The sequence below is a fragment of the Gossypium arboreum genome, chromosome 4, assembly GCF_025698485.1.
Source record: "Gossypium arboreum isolate Shixiya-1 chromosome 4, ASM2569848v2, whole genome shotgun sequence".
NCBI classification, from domain to species: domain Eukaryota; kingdom Viridiplantae; phylum Streptophyta; class Magnoliopsida; order Malvales; family Malvaceae; genus Gossypium; species Gossypium arboreum.
Genome location: NC_069073.1, coordinates 104304184 through 104315530, shown reverse-complemented (window position 1 = coordinate 104315530; position 11347 = coordinate 104304184). Strand labels below are relative to the sequence as shown.

The window sequence follows — 11347 nt, the reverse complement described above, 5'->3', positions numbered from 1 at the left end:
TATTTGCCAACATACACAGAATTCCCAAAAATTGGGGCTTTACATCAATAAACATTATAAACTAATTGAAATTCATTCTAATAATGATATAAGAAGATCGCATGAGAATAAAACAAAATTCGGGGTTTTTCTGATATAAAAGACCCCCTACACTTAAGATCTACATTGTCCTCAATGTACAAAGGTAGATATATTGAAAAAGATAAATTTATAATCATAAGATAGGGAGAGAAGTGAAAGTTCCTGAATGATGAATGAATTCCTTGAACTGGAGTTTTGGAGAATAATCGGCATGAGAGTGGAGGAGGATACTCCGGTGGTGTTAGAGGTTCATTAGTCGATAAGTCCTATGCCAAAAGAATAGTATATCTGGTGGTAGCTACGGTCGTGGTCGAGCAGGACATGGCAGTCGTAGAGAACCTTTCCCGGTGGAGTTTTTAGTTCTTATGTGATGATGAGTTGAGGAGCTCTTTATAACTATGACAAAATCAGGAACTTTTTAGGAAATATAAGGAAGCATAATTACTTGTAATGGAATAGCCGAAATCGATAATTGTAAAATAAAAATTATAAAATCTAATAGAAATAAGCTTAAAGAAAAAATAAAAAGTAGTCTTAAAATAGAATAAAAATAAAAACATAAAATAATAAATAAAAGTTTTTAAACATCTTCATCACTAAGTGGTTCGCGAGGTGGGGGTGGCGTTGAGATGTAGAAGTGCTGACAAATCTGCTGTAAAGTAGCATCAATGTTATCGAAGCACTGAAAACACTGTTGCTTGAATCGGGTAAGGCGCTCAGAGATGTCAGTGTATGAAGCCACCGCATGAATTGGACGAGAGGGTGGTGGTGGCTGAGACTGTGTGTCCTCATGACATGGAGGGACATCATCAGTAATGTCCCCAAGGGCTCCCTTCTCAGCTGACTGGGCGAGGTGATACTAAGGAGGGTGCGTTCCTCGGTGCTTTCCGATCATCCTCATACTAAGCATGCTCGAGATGCCTTATGGGGACATCTGGCCAATAAGAGTAAGGGAGGATGATTGGGTTGTTGTGTTGAGGAGCCTGAAGTACTGTGCCAGTCGAGTCACGTTGGGGCTAATGGAGATGACCCCCCTCCGATGCCGCTCCGTCTGGTGGCGAATGGCGAGGGCAATAAAGTAGGTAAGATCGAGTACATGCCCGTTCTCCATGCTCTATAAAAATTAGGTATCGTGAGTGTTGACGACGTCAGTGCTCTCTCGACGTCTCGTCAAAGTGTGTGCCAAGATAGCGTGTATGTACCTCAAGGAGGGAGAGAGAGTCGATGCCTTGGAACAGTTCAGGTCATTGGTGGCTTAATCGGGGACCAAAGCATACTAGCACTTCAAGGGAGAGTAGTGGATATGGCGACGGAGAGTGTCGAGGTCGTTCTCATCAATGAAATCCTCTGTGTACAAGCCCAAAGCTATACCGAACTTCGGCACAGTGAACTGGCGGACTAAACTGCCAAGACAGAACTAGACTGTTCCAGGATCTTCAAAGTTGGTCATGACGCCTTGAACATGGAATGTCGAGCAAAGTTTAAGTGTGAGCTCAAGGTATGTCGGCTCGATGATCACAAAGAAGAGGTCCCATGGATCAGTTGTCAGGAGTGCTCGTACATCGTCAGCCAACTGGACTTGTTCACCGCTGTCCAGTCAATGCAATGGAAGGTGAATTTTCGCGGTAGGGCCAAGGAAGGCGCCCCTTTCTGCTTTTTCAAAGCGAGAACGACAGTTTTCTTGCCGTGTGAGCTTGACATGGTATACCTGGAAGAAGAACAAAGAATATAACATAACTAACTAACTCAAGAAGTAATCATGAATATAATAATGAATATAGTTAAACTAACCAGTCTAACCAACAATACTCAGTAGTTTAATCTAAATGATAGAAGTTTATATAGCAATTGACATAACAAAAGCATGATTATTTTCAACATAAAATGACTGAACTAGACTCTTATGGGAACACACGAAAAGAATGTATGTATCATAAAGCATTGACTAAAATGGCAAAGAATAAACGTATAAGCATGATTATAGTGAGAACTATGAATATAAATAAAAAATCTGCCAAATAAAACCATAAGAATCATAAAATTAGTAAAAGTGATGAAGAAAATAGAGAGAAAGGAGTAAACAAAAACTAAAAAGATGAGAATGGGTGTTGAAAATGAAGTTGGAGGCGGCGCACGGGAGTGGAAGGGAGACCGTGTGGACTTGTAGCGGCTAGGGTTAGGGATTTTGGGTGAAGAAGATGATGAATAGTAAAGGGTATTTATAGATTTTGGGACACACGGCCAGGGGACACGCCCGTGTTCCCCAATTTTTTACCTGTGTGATTCGCGAATTTTGAATTTGGGCACGTCTGACATTTGGCCCACGCCCGTGTTCTTTGGGCGTGTGGATGCCCACAGCCGTGTCGCAGGTCGTGTCTGTCTTCATTCGCTTCTCCCAAGCCCATGCATATGGGCCTATGCCTGTGTGAATCTGACAGGTTTGACCACGAGTTCTAGACATTGGCGTGGCGAATGCCCGTGCTATTTTCTCAAGTTCACAGTTCTACGACACGGGCATCTCGCACGCCCGTGCTGTTTTGGCAGATTCGCCCACGGTCCTAACACACAGCTGTGGCGACGTATCGCATCCCGTGTTGGGGAAAATTTTGCCCTATTTTTATACGGCCTAAGGCACACCCGTGTGCCTGGCCATGTGTGCTTTAGAAAGCTTGCGTTTCATGAGTCGGTTAGTATGTTAGATGTTAAAACTAAAATTTAAAGAAATTAATATTGTTAGTGCTCAGGTTACCTCCCGAGAAGCACTTATTTATAGTCTAAGCTCGACTTACCTCTCTGGTATGTGATCATGGTGGATTGAGGAGTTTACACTCCTCATCCCTGCTATAAATTTTATCAACATAAGGTTTAAGATGAGTACTATTTACCTTGAACATGCCGAATTTGGGGTGATTTACCTCAACCGTACCGTATGGAAAAATGCTAGTTACCATAAGAGGGGTTTCTTCATTCGGTTCAGAAGTGGTGATTCGAGGATCTACTGCATCTAGTAGTACTTTGTCTCCAGCTTGAAGTTGATTTGGTGAGGCATTGAGCTCGTTCTGGCGTAGTTTTGGTTTATCGTGTTTTCTCAATTTAAATGTCATCCATTCATCTAACTCCTCAATTCGTAACCTTCGTTCTTCATAGGTAGATTCTTTGTTGTGGATTGAACATGGCTGATGTGTGTCCTTCGAACTTATTCCTGCAAAATAGGTTGCACTATATGATCAGTCTTAGTAGAACAATTTGTACAATCACCTTCAATTTTCGATGTGTTATTCGGGTTGCGAGCTTGAAGGTTGATTGTTTCGTATCCTACACGAAGTGTGAGTTCACCTGTTCCAACGTCAATAATTGTTCTAGCAGTTTCTAAAAAGGGCCTTCCCAAAATTAAAGGAACATTACTGTCCTCTTCTATGTCTAAAACAACAAAATCAACTGGAATATAAATTTGTCAATTTTAACAAGTACGTCTTCAATGATGCCCCTAGGAAATCTGATAGTTTTATCTACTAATTGAATGCTCATCCTAGTTTGTTTGGGTTTCCCAAGACCTAGTTGTTTAAACAATTTTAAGGCATAACATTGATACTAGCCCCTAGATCAGCCAACGCATTATTAACATCTAAAATACCAATTAAACAAGGAATCGTAAAACTCCCTAGATCTTTTAGTTTGTTGGATAGCTTATTCTGAAGAGTGGTTGAGCAAACCACGTTCAGCTCCACATTCGACCTTTCTTCTAACTTTGTTTATTTGCGAGAAGCTCCTTTAAAAATTTGACTGTGTTCGGCATCTACGAAAGTGCTTCAATAAATGGTAGGTTAATATGTAGTTTCTTTAAAAGTTTAAAGAATTTACCAAATTGTTCGTCTGAGCGGTCTTTCCTTGTTGCATTGGGTTATGGCACACGAGGTTTATATTTTATACTTACCGATTTTTGTTCGTTTTGGCCTACCTCATTCTTACCTTCGCTTACCACCGGTTTTGGCCTTGGTTTTGCCACTAACCCTTCCTCATCTTGAATGGCAATTGTGTTGAGTTGCTCTCTTAGGTTAGATTCAGTGTTGCTTGGCCGGCTACCTTGTGTTCGTTCAGAAATCAACTTGACGAGCTGTCCAATCTGAGTTTCGAGCCCCTGGATTGATGCTTGTTGATTTTTGAGTGCCGTCTTCGTATTCTAAAAACAAGTCTCTGACACTAAGATGAATTTGGTTAGCATCTCCTCAAGGTTCGGCTTTTTCTCCTGCTGGTATGGTGGTTACTGAAAACCTGGAGGGGGAGGTGGTTTTTGATTTCCTAGGCCTCCCTATGAAAAATTTGGGTGATTCCTCCAACTTGCATTGTAAGTATTGCTATAAGGATTGCTTTGAGATCGAGTATTATTACCCATATAATTTAACTGCTCGTTCTCCATGTTGTGGCCATAAGGTGGGTATTCTGAATTGCTCAATCCACCTCCATTTGCTTCACACTGCATTACTGGGTGAACCTATGAAGAACTAAGAAAACCATCAATTTTCTTATTCAAGAGTTCTACCTAATTAGAGAGCATGGTGACCAAATCGACGTTATAAACATCGGCTGTTTTCATTAGGTTTGTCCTCATGACTTGCCACTGATAGTTATTTAGTGGCATCTCCTCTATAAATTCATAGACATCTTCAGGTGTTTTATTATTGGTAGTTCCTCCAGCGGCTGCATCAATCATCTGTCGAGTCGAAGGATTCAGGCCATTATGAAAAGTTTGAACCTGTAGCCAGAGTGGTAACCCATGGTGAGGGCATCTTCGCAAAAGGTCTTTATACCTCTCCCATGCATCGTAGAGTGTTTCTAAATCCATCTGCACAACAGAAGAGATATCATTACATAATTTAGTCGTTTTAGCCGGCGAAAAATATTTTAGTAAGAACTTTTCAGTCATTTGTTCCCAAGTAGTGATTGACCCTCGTGGTAACGAGTTCAACCATTGTTTAGCCATATTCCTTAGCGAAAAGGGAAACAACCAAAGGCGAATGGCGTCATCAGAAACACCATTAATTTTAAAGGTATCACAAAATTCTAGGAAATTTGCCAAGTGAGCATTGGGATCCTCGTCCTCCAAACCATCAAACTGAACAAACTATTGTATCATGTGAATTCTGTTAGGTTTCAGTTCAAAATTATTTGCAACAATAGCAGGTCTAACTATACTTGACTCAGTTCCTGTTAAATTAGGTTTAGCATAATCATACATAGTACGTGGAGCAGGATTTTGATTTACTGGATCAGCAGCAATCGCAAGAGGTAGCGGATTTTCTTGGTTTTCAGTCATCTCCTCGGTTGCAGTTGAAGTATCATCCTCTTGCTCTTCCTCTTTGTATCTTAGGCTTCTCTTTATTTCTCTCCGATTCCTGCAAACTGTGCGGTCGATCTCACCTTCAAAAAGTAGTGGTCCTGACGGGTTTCTTCTGGTCATAAACTAGAAAAACCTGTTAGAAGAAAATAAATGAAGAATTAGAAAAGAAAATAAAATTTTAAATTACAATAAAAGTAAAATGGCTAAAGTAATAAAAATCGAGTGTTCCTAATATTTTAGTTCCCTGGCAACAACGCCAAAAACTTGATACGTGATATTCGTGACAGGTTTTAAATATTTATAATGAATTATTCTTGAAACTAACTGTTATCACGATGAAGGCAAGTGTACCTATCAAACAGTAGTATAGCTTTAGCAAGACCGAATTATCAAACCCAAAGGAACTAAAAGTACTAGTATCAACTTTCTTTTTATTATCTAGCCTAAAAATAAAAGGGTTTTGTTTATCTAACTAATTAATTAAACTAAGAAATCACAGAAAAGAAATTTGGGGAAAATACTTTTCGGAAAACTCAATTGATTAAGACAATACCTAAGGAAAAATTCACCTAGACTTCACTTGTTATTTGACTCCGAATCGGATGATTTATTCATTCAACATGTTCCGTAGAGATCCCTAAGTTATATTATTATCTCTCTCAAGACTAACAACGTCTAACCCTAGATTGAATAATTGAAATCTCTTTCTAATTAACGCCCTAGGGTGCATTAACTCGATCTATGGATCCCCTTATTAGGTTTCACCCTAATCCAAGAAATTTCTTGTCACCCTATCTCTAGGCGCGCAACCAACTCCGCTTAATTATGACAAATTTACTCTTAGACAGTGTTTATTCCTCCTCTGAATAAGAGATTTAACTTGAATCAATATCTTGGAATATCAAAACAAGAATTAAGAACACATAATTAAGAACAAGTCAAACATTTATCAAACAATTCAGATAATAATAATAAGATCCATCTTAGGTTTCATTCCCATAAGGTATTTAGGGGTTTTAGTTCATACTAATGAAAGAACACATCTCAAAAGAATAAAAATAACAAAACATAAGAAAACCCAAAACTCTTGAGGGAATTTGAAGGGAGATCTTCAATCTTGATGGTGAATCTAGCTTCTGAGATGGATCGATCGACTTTCCTTGAGCAATTTTTTCCTTCCTCCTCTCCATCCCCTGTCTAAGAGCCTCATCGGGTGTTTAAATAGGCTTTGGAATGCCTAAGAGCCCTCAAAATTGGCCTTTTTCGAATTGGACTAAACTTGGGCTCGGCAGGGACACGCCCGTGTGCGATTGCTTAAGGCCGTGGTCAAGGCTATTAAATGGGCACGGGTGTGTGATCTACCCGTGTAAATCATGCTTCGACCTTGCCAAAGGGACACGGCCGTGTGGTCTGCCTGTGTGAGGAAGTCCAAGCCGTGTTGATTTCGTACATTAGCCCATTTTCTCCGTTTTTGGCCCGTTTCTCATTCCTTTCACTCTCCTATGCTCACCTAAGTATAAAACATGAAATTAAGGCATTAGGAGCATTGAATTCACCAATTTTAAGAAAAAATCATCCAAAAAATGTGCTAAGCATGGGATATAAATATGTATAAATTACGGTTTATCAATAATATAACTTAGGGATTTCTACGGATCAAGTCAAATAAATAAATCGTCTGATTTAGAGTTAAGTAACAAGTGAAGCCTAGGTGGATTTTTCCTTGGATTGTCTTAATCAAGCGAGTTTTCCCAAAAGCTTTTCCCCAATTTTCTCTCTGTGCACCCTTAGTTTAGTTAATTAGTTTAGATAAACAAATCCCTTAATTTTTAAGCTAGATAATAAAAAGAAAGTAATTACTAGTACTCTTGCTTCCTTTGGGTTCAACAATCCGGTCTTGCTAAAGCTATACTACTGTTCAATAGGTACACTTACCTTCATCGTGATAATAGTTAGTGTAACACCCCGAACCCGAGACCGTCGCTGGAGTCGAACACGAGGTGTTAACAGACTTCAAACCACTTATTGAGAACTTCCCAGACAAGCTGCCAATCTGTGTACTAGTTGCTTCAAAAATCATAACTTTCGTTTTACAACTCAAAAATCAGTTTTGTAATTTTTCCCTGAAACTAGACTCATATTTCCATCTACAAATTTTTTACTAGAATTTTTGGTCAAGCCAATTAGTACAGTTTATTAGTTAAAGTCTCCCATGTTACAGGGGTCAACTACACTGACCTTCGTATGTTACAACTCGAATAACTCCCTGTGCAGGGCTTCAATACTGATGTAGTTTATTTCTATCGAAACTAGACTCAAAGAGGAATTTATACATATATGGCATGACTCCTAATTATCTCTGGTTAATTTATAATGAATTTTCAAAGTCGGAACAGGGAATCCAGAAACCGTTCTGGCCCTGTTTCACGAAAACCCAAATATCTTTTAACATACAACTCATATGACCTTTTCGTTTCTTCCATATGAAAATGGATTCATCAAGGTTCATTTACATAATTTATTCACTATTTAATTCCATTCCTACTATTTTTAGTGATTTTTCACATCCACGTCACTGTTGCTGCCAGCATCTATTTCTAGGGTAGACTTTCTCTAACACATAGTTTCTATGATTCAACCACCCCCTTTACATATATAGTCCAAAATATAATCATGATGACCCATTCTAATGGCTGGTCATTGCCAAACATTTCCGTCCTTCTTAATGAGCATATACATACCAAATGATTATAACATTATGCTCAAAACATTTATAAGCCATTTTCGCATGGCTATTCAAAATTTTACATACCAAGTTCAAACAAAACATAATAGCCTATACATGCGAAATGTACTCCAAGACCAACTACGAAGAAAATACCAAAAGTTGTTAGCGGTGTGATGACTTCATGACGGTCCCGAATACGCAAAAAGTCGAGTCCAAGAAACCTAAAATAGGTGACAAGCAAACACCGAATGAGTATAAAATTCAGTAAGTCATAAGCAATGCACTAACAACCATTAATAACATTATCGCAAGAGGAAACAAAATGGAACGAGGCTAATTACTCCATTCAAACCGAACTATACCATAGTTCCTTAGACCTTTCGATTCAATCATACATCTACATGACCTTTCACTCATTCCGCGATAATTCTTATATACGTGACTTCAATTTACATTGTCACATAGGTTCAAACTTACCAAGCTCGACCCCAAATATAAACATAGCGCCTATTAGCCATGAACTCAAGGTACTTACCCGATCCGCTGTCCGTGATCAACTCAATAGTGTCGCACACTCAGTGTCAATAGTGATTCAAAAGCATATAGTCAGTCCGCATACTTAGTGCTATATAATCAACCCGCACACTTAGTGCTACATGATCAAACTCGCACACTTAGTGCTGTACAAGTTTTAAACCCGCACACTTAGTGCCATTCTCATGATCACAAATGTTTATACCCGCACACTTATTGCCGAAATCAACAACTCAATACATCTCACCTCTTTTCCTTCCATTCAATACTTCCATCACCACATACACACATGTATATAAATTCTTCATTCCTTTCGGCATAATTACATAGACATTATGTCTATTCAAATCAACACAAAATATATGCTTAGTGACTTACCTTTTGTTGGGTAAAACAGTCCAAGTCGGCTACTCGATGACCTTCGTCTTTCCCTTGCTTGATTCTCCTTCTTTAACTCCTTGAGCTTAATCAATAAATTAACTAGTTTAACCATCTTGCTAAACATTCATAATTCAATTACACATGCATATGTATGTTTGTATATTCGCAACCATCCTCACTTATTACCCATTTAGTCAATTATCTAAGCCAAGATAAGGCTTCAATACGGTTGCCTCTAACCGAATACATGCACACTAATCTACTTCATTTGGCGAATATGCATGTCTATGTTGAGGCCAATTTTACACTTAATACCACACAAAAAAACAGCATACATTTTACTAACTAACGATTACATATTGTAGCTCAATACACATCTCTCATTTACTACATAACCAAACATCATCACAAGCAAATATACACCTTGAAATAGTATATATGTCATACCAATTCATCATGTGCAAACACATATTCATGTAGGTGCAAGGGCCGAATCTCAAGTTGTTTATATCCAAATATAAACACATATCCAAAGCTCAAATCTTACCTACCATACAACATGCATGAATCATACTTATGGATATACCATGACCGAATACATCACAACACCATAATTTTGGTCATGATTAAGCAAAGAACTTAATGTCTTACTCAAAAATACTAAAAAGAAAGTCCAAGAGCCATCAATCCCCATCACATATACCATTAACAAGCTTCATATTTAACATGCAATGGCATTAACACAAAATCCACCTTGGCCAAATACCATCCCCATGATATAACAAAGATTTGAACCATGGGCTAATAAGAACATCAAGCTAGTAACTAAAACATGCATGAATCTCATGGCACAACCTCAAACATACCTTAATCTTGATGCAAGTATAGCCAAACCCCTTCCTAATCCTCTTCCAAACCAAACATGAAGCAAAAATTCCCTCTTCTTCCTTAGGATTTTCGGTCAAGAGAGAATGAAAGGATGATCAATTTTTTTTTTCTTTTCTTTTCTTCAATACACGGCAATAGGGGGGGTTCACTCACACACATTTTTTTTCATTCTTTATTACCCATGCTTATTTGTTTATTTCTTTTCTCCCTAATGCACCAACAAAACATGTCTATGACATGTTTTGCCCATCCTCATTGTCATGGCCGGCCACCTCTTATAAAAGAGGGATATTTGACATGCAAGGCCATTGTTTTGCATGCATGCTTTAATTAGTCATTACACATTCCCCATCATACTTCCAAAGTTTTCTACTAGGTCTTTTCTAGTGAAATTCACATTTATAACTCTAAATCAAAACATCAAAATGTCACACATGAGTTAACACATATTATAGGCAATAAAATAAATATCAAATTATTTTTATGCCTCGGTTTTGTGGTCCCAAAACCACATTCCGACTAGGGTCGTTTAAAGGTCATCACAACTCTCCCCACTTAAGAAATTTTCATCCCGAAAATCTTACCGGTAAATAGATTTGGGTATCGCTCTTTCATAGAGTTCTCGGGTTCCCAAGTAGCTTCTTCTATCCGTGTTTGAGCCATAACACCTTCACCAATGAACCCTTTTGTTTCGCAACTCCTTCACTTTACGAGCTAGGATACGAATCGGTTCTTCTTCATAACTCATATCGGCTTGAATTTCAACCTCGATGGACTAATTACGTGCGACGGATCGGATCTATAGCGTCAAGCATCGAAACATGAAAGACGTCGTGAATCTTTTCAAGTTCGGGGCAAAATCAAACGATCACGAATCGGATGACTCGTTCGGATATCTCATATGGCCCGATGAACCTTGGACTCAATTTGCCCTTGCGCCCAAATCGAGTATCTTTTTCCAAGGCGAAACTTTAAGAAACACTTTATCTCCCACGATACTCAATGTCTTTTCGTTTCAGATCCGCGTCGACTTGACGATCGGAGGCTATCTTGATTTTCACGGATTACCCTTACTTTCTGCTTCAGATCTTTAATCAAATCCACTTGAAAATTTTGCTCTCACCGAAATGGGTCCAAAACAATGGTGTACGGCATTTACGCCCGTACAAGGCCTCGTAAGGTGCCATCTTAATACTTGATTGAAAACTATTGTTGTGCGAATTCAATCAAAGGTAAATATCGTTCCATGAACCACCGAACTCGAGGATGCAACATCTCAACATATCCTCAAGTATCTGAATTATTCGCCGGATTGACCATCGGTTTGGGGGTGAAAGCGGTCTTTGAAATGCAACTTGGTACCCAAAGCTTCTTGCAATTTCTTCCAAAATCGCGAG

The 11347-nt window shown here is 38.7% G+C and overlaps 1 non-coding gene across 1 annotated transcript; it reads left to right on the top strand.

Moving 5' to 3' along the window:
* Positions 1 to 4850: 4850 nt before the first annotated feature.
* On the top strand, positions 4851 to 4957 carry LOC128292013 (small nucleolar RNA R71). The gene has a single exon (XR_008281997.1). It is a non-coding gene; the product is annotated as a small nucleolar RNA R71 (small nucleolar RNA).
* Positions 4958 to 11347: the final 6390 nt, after the last annotated feature.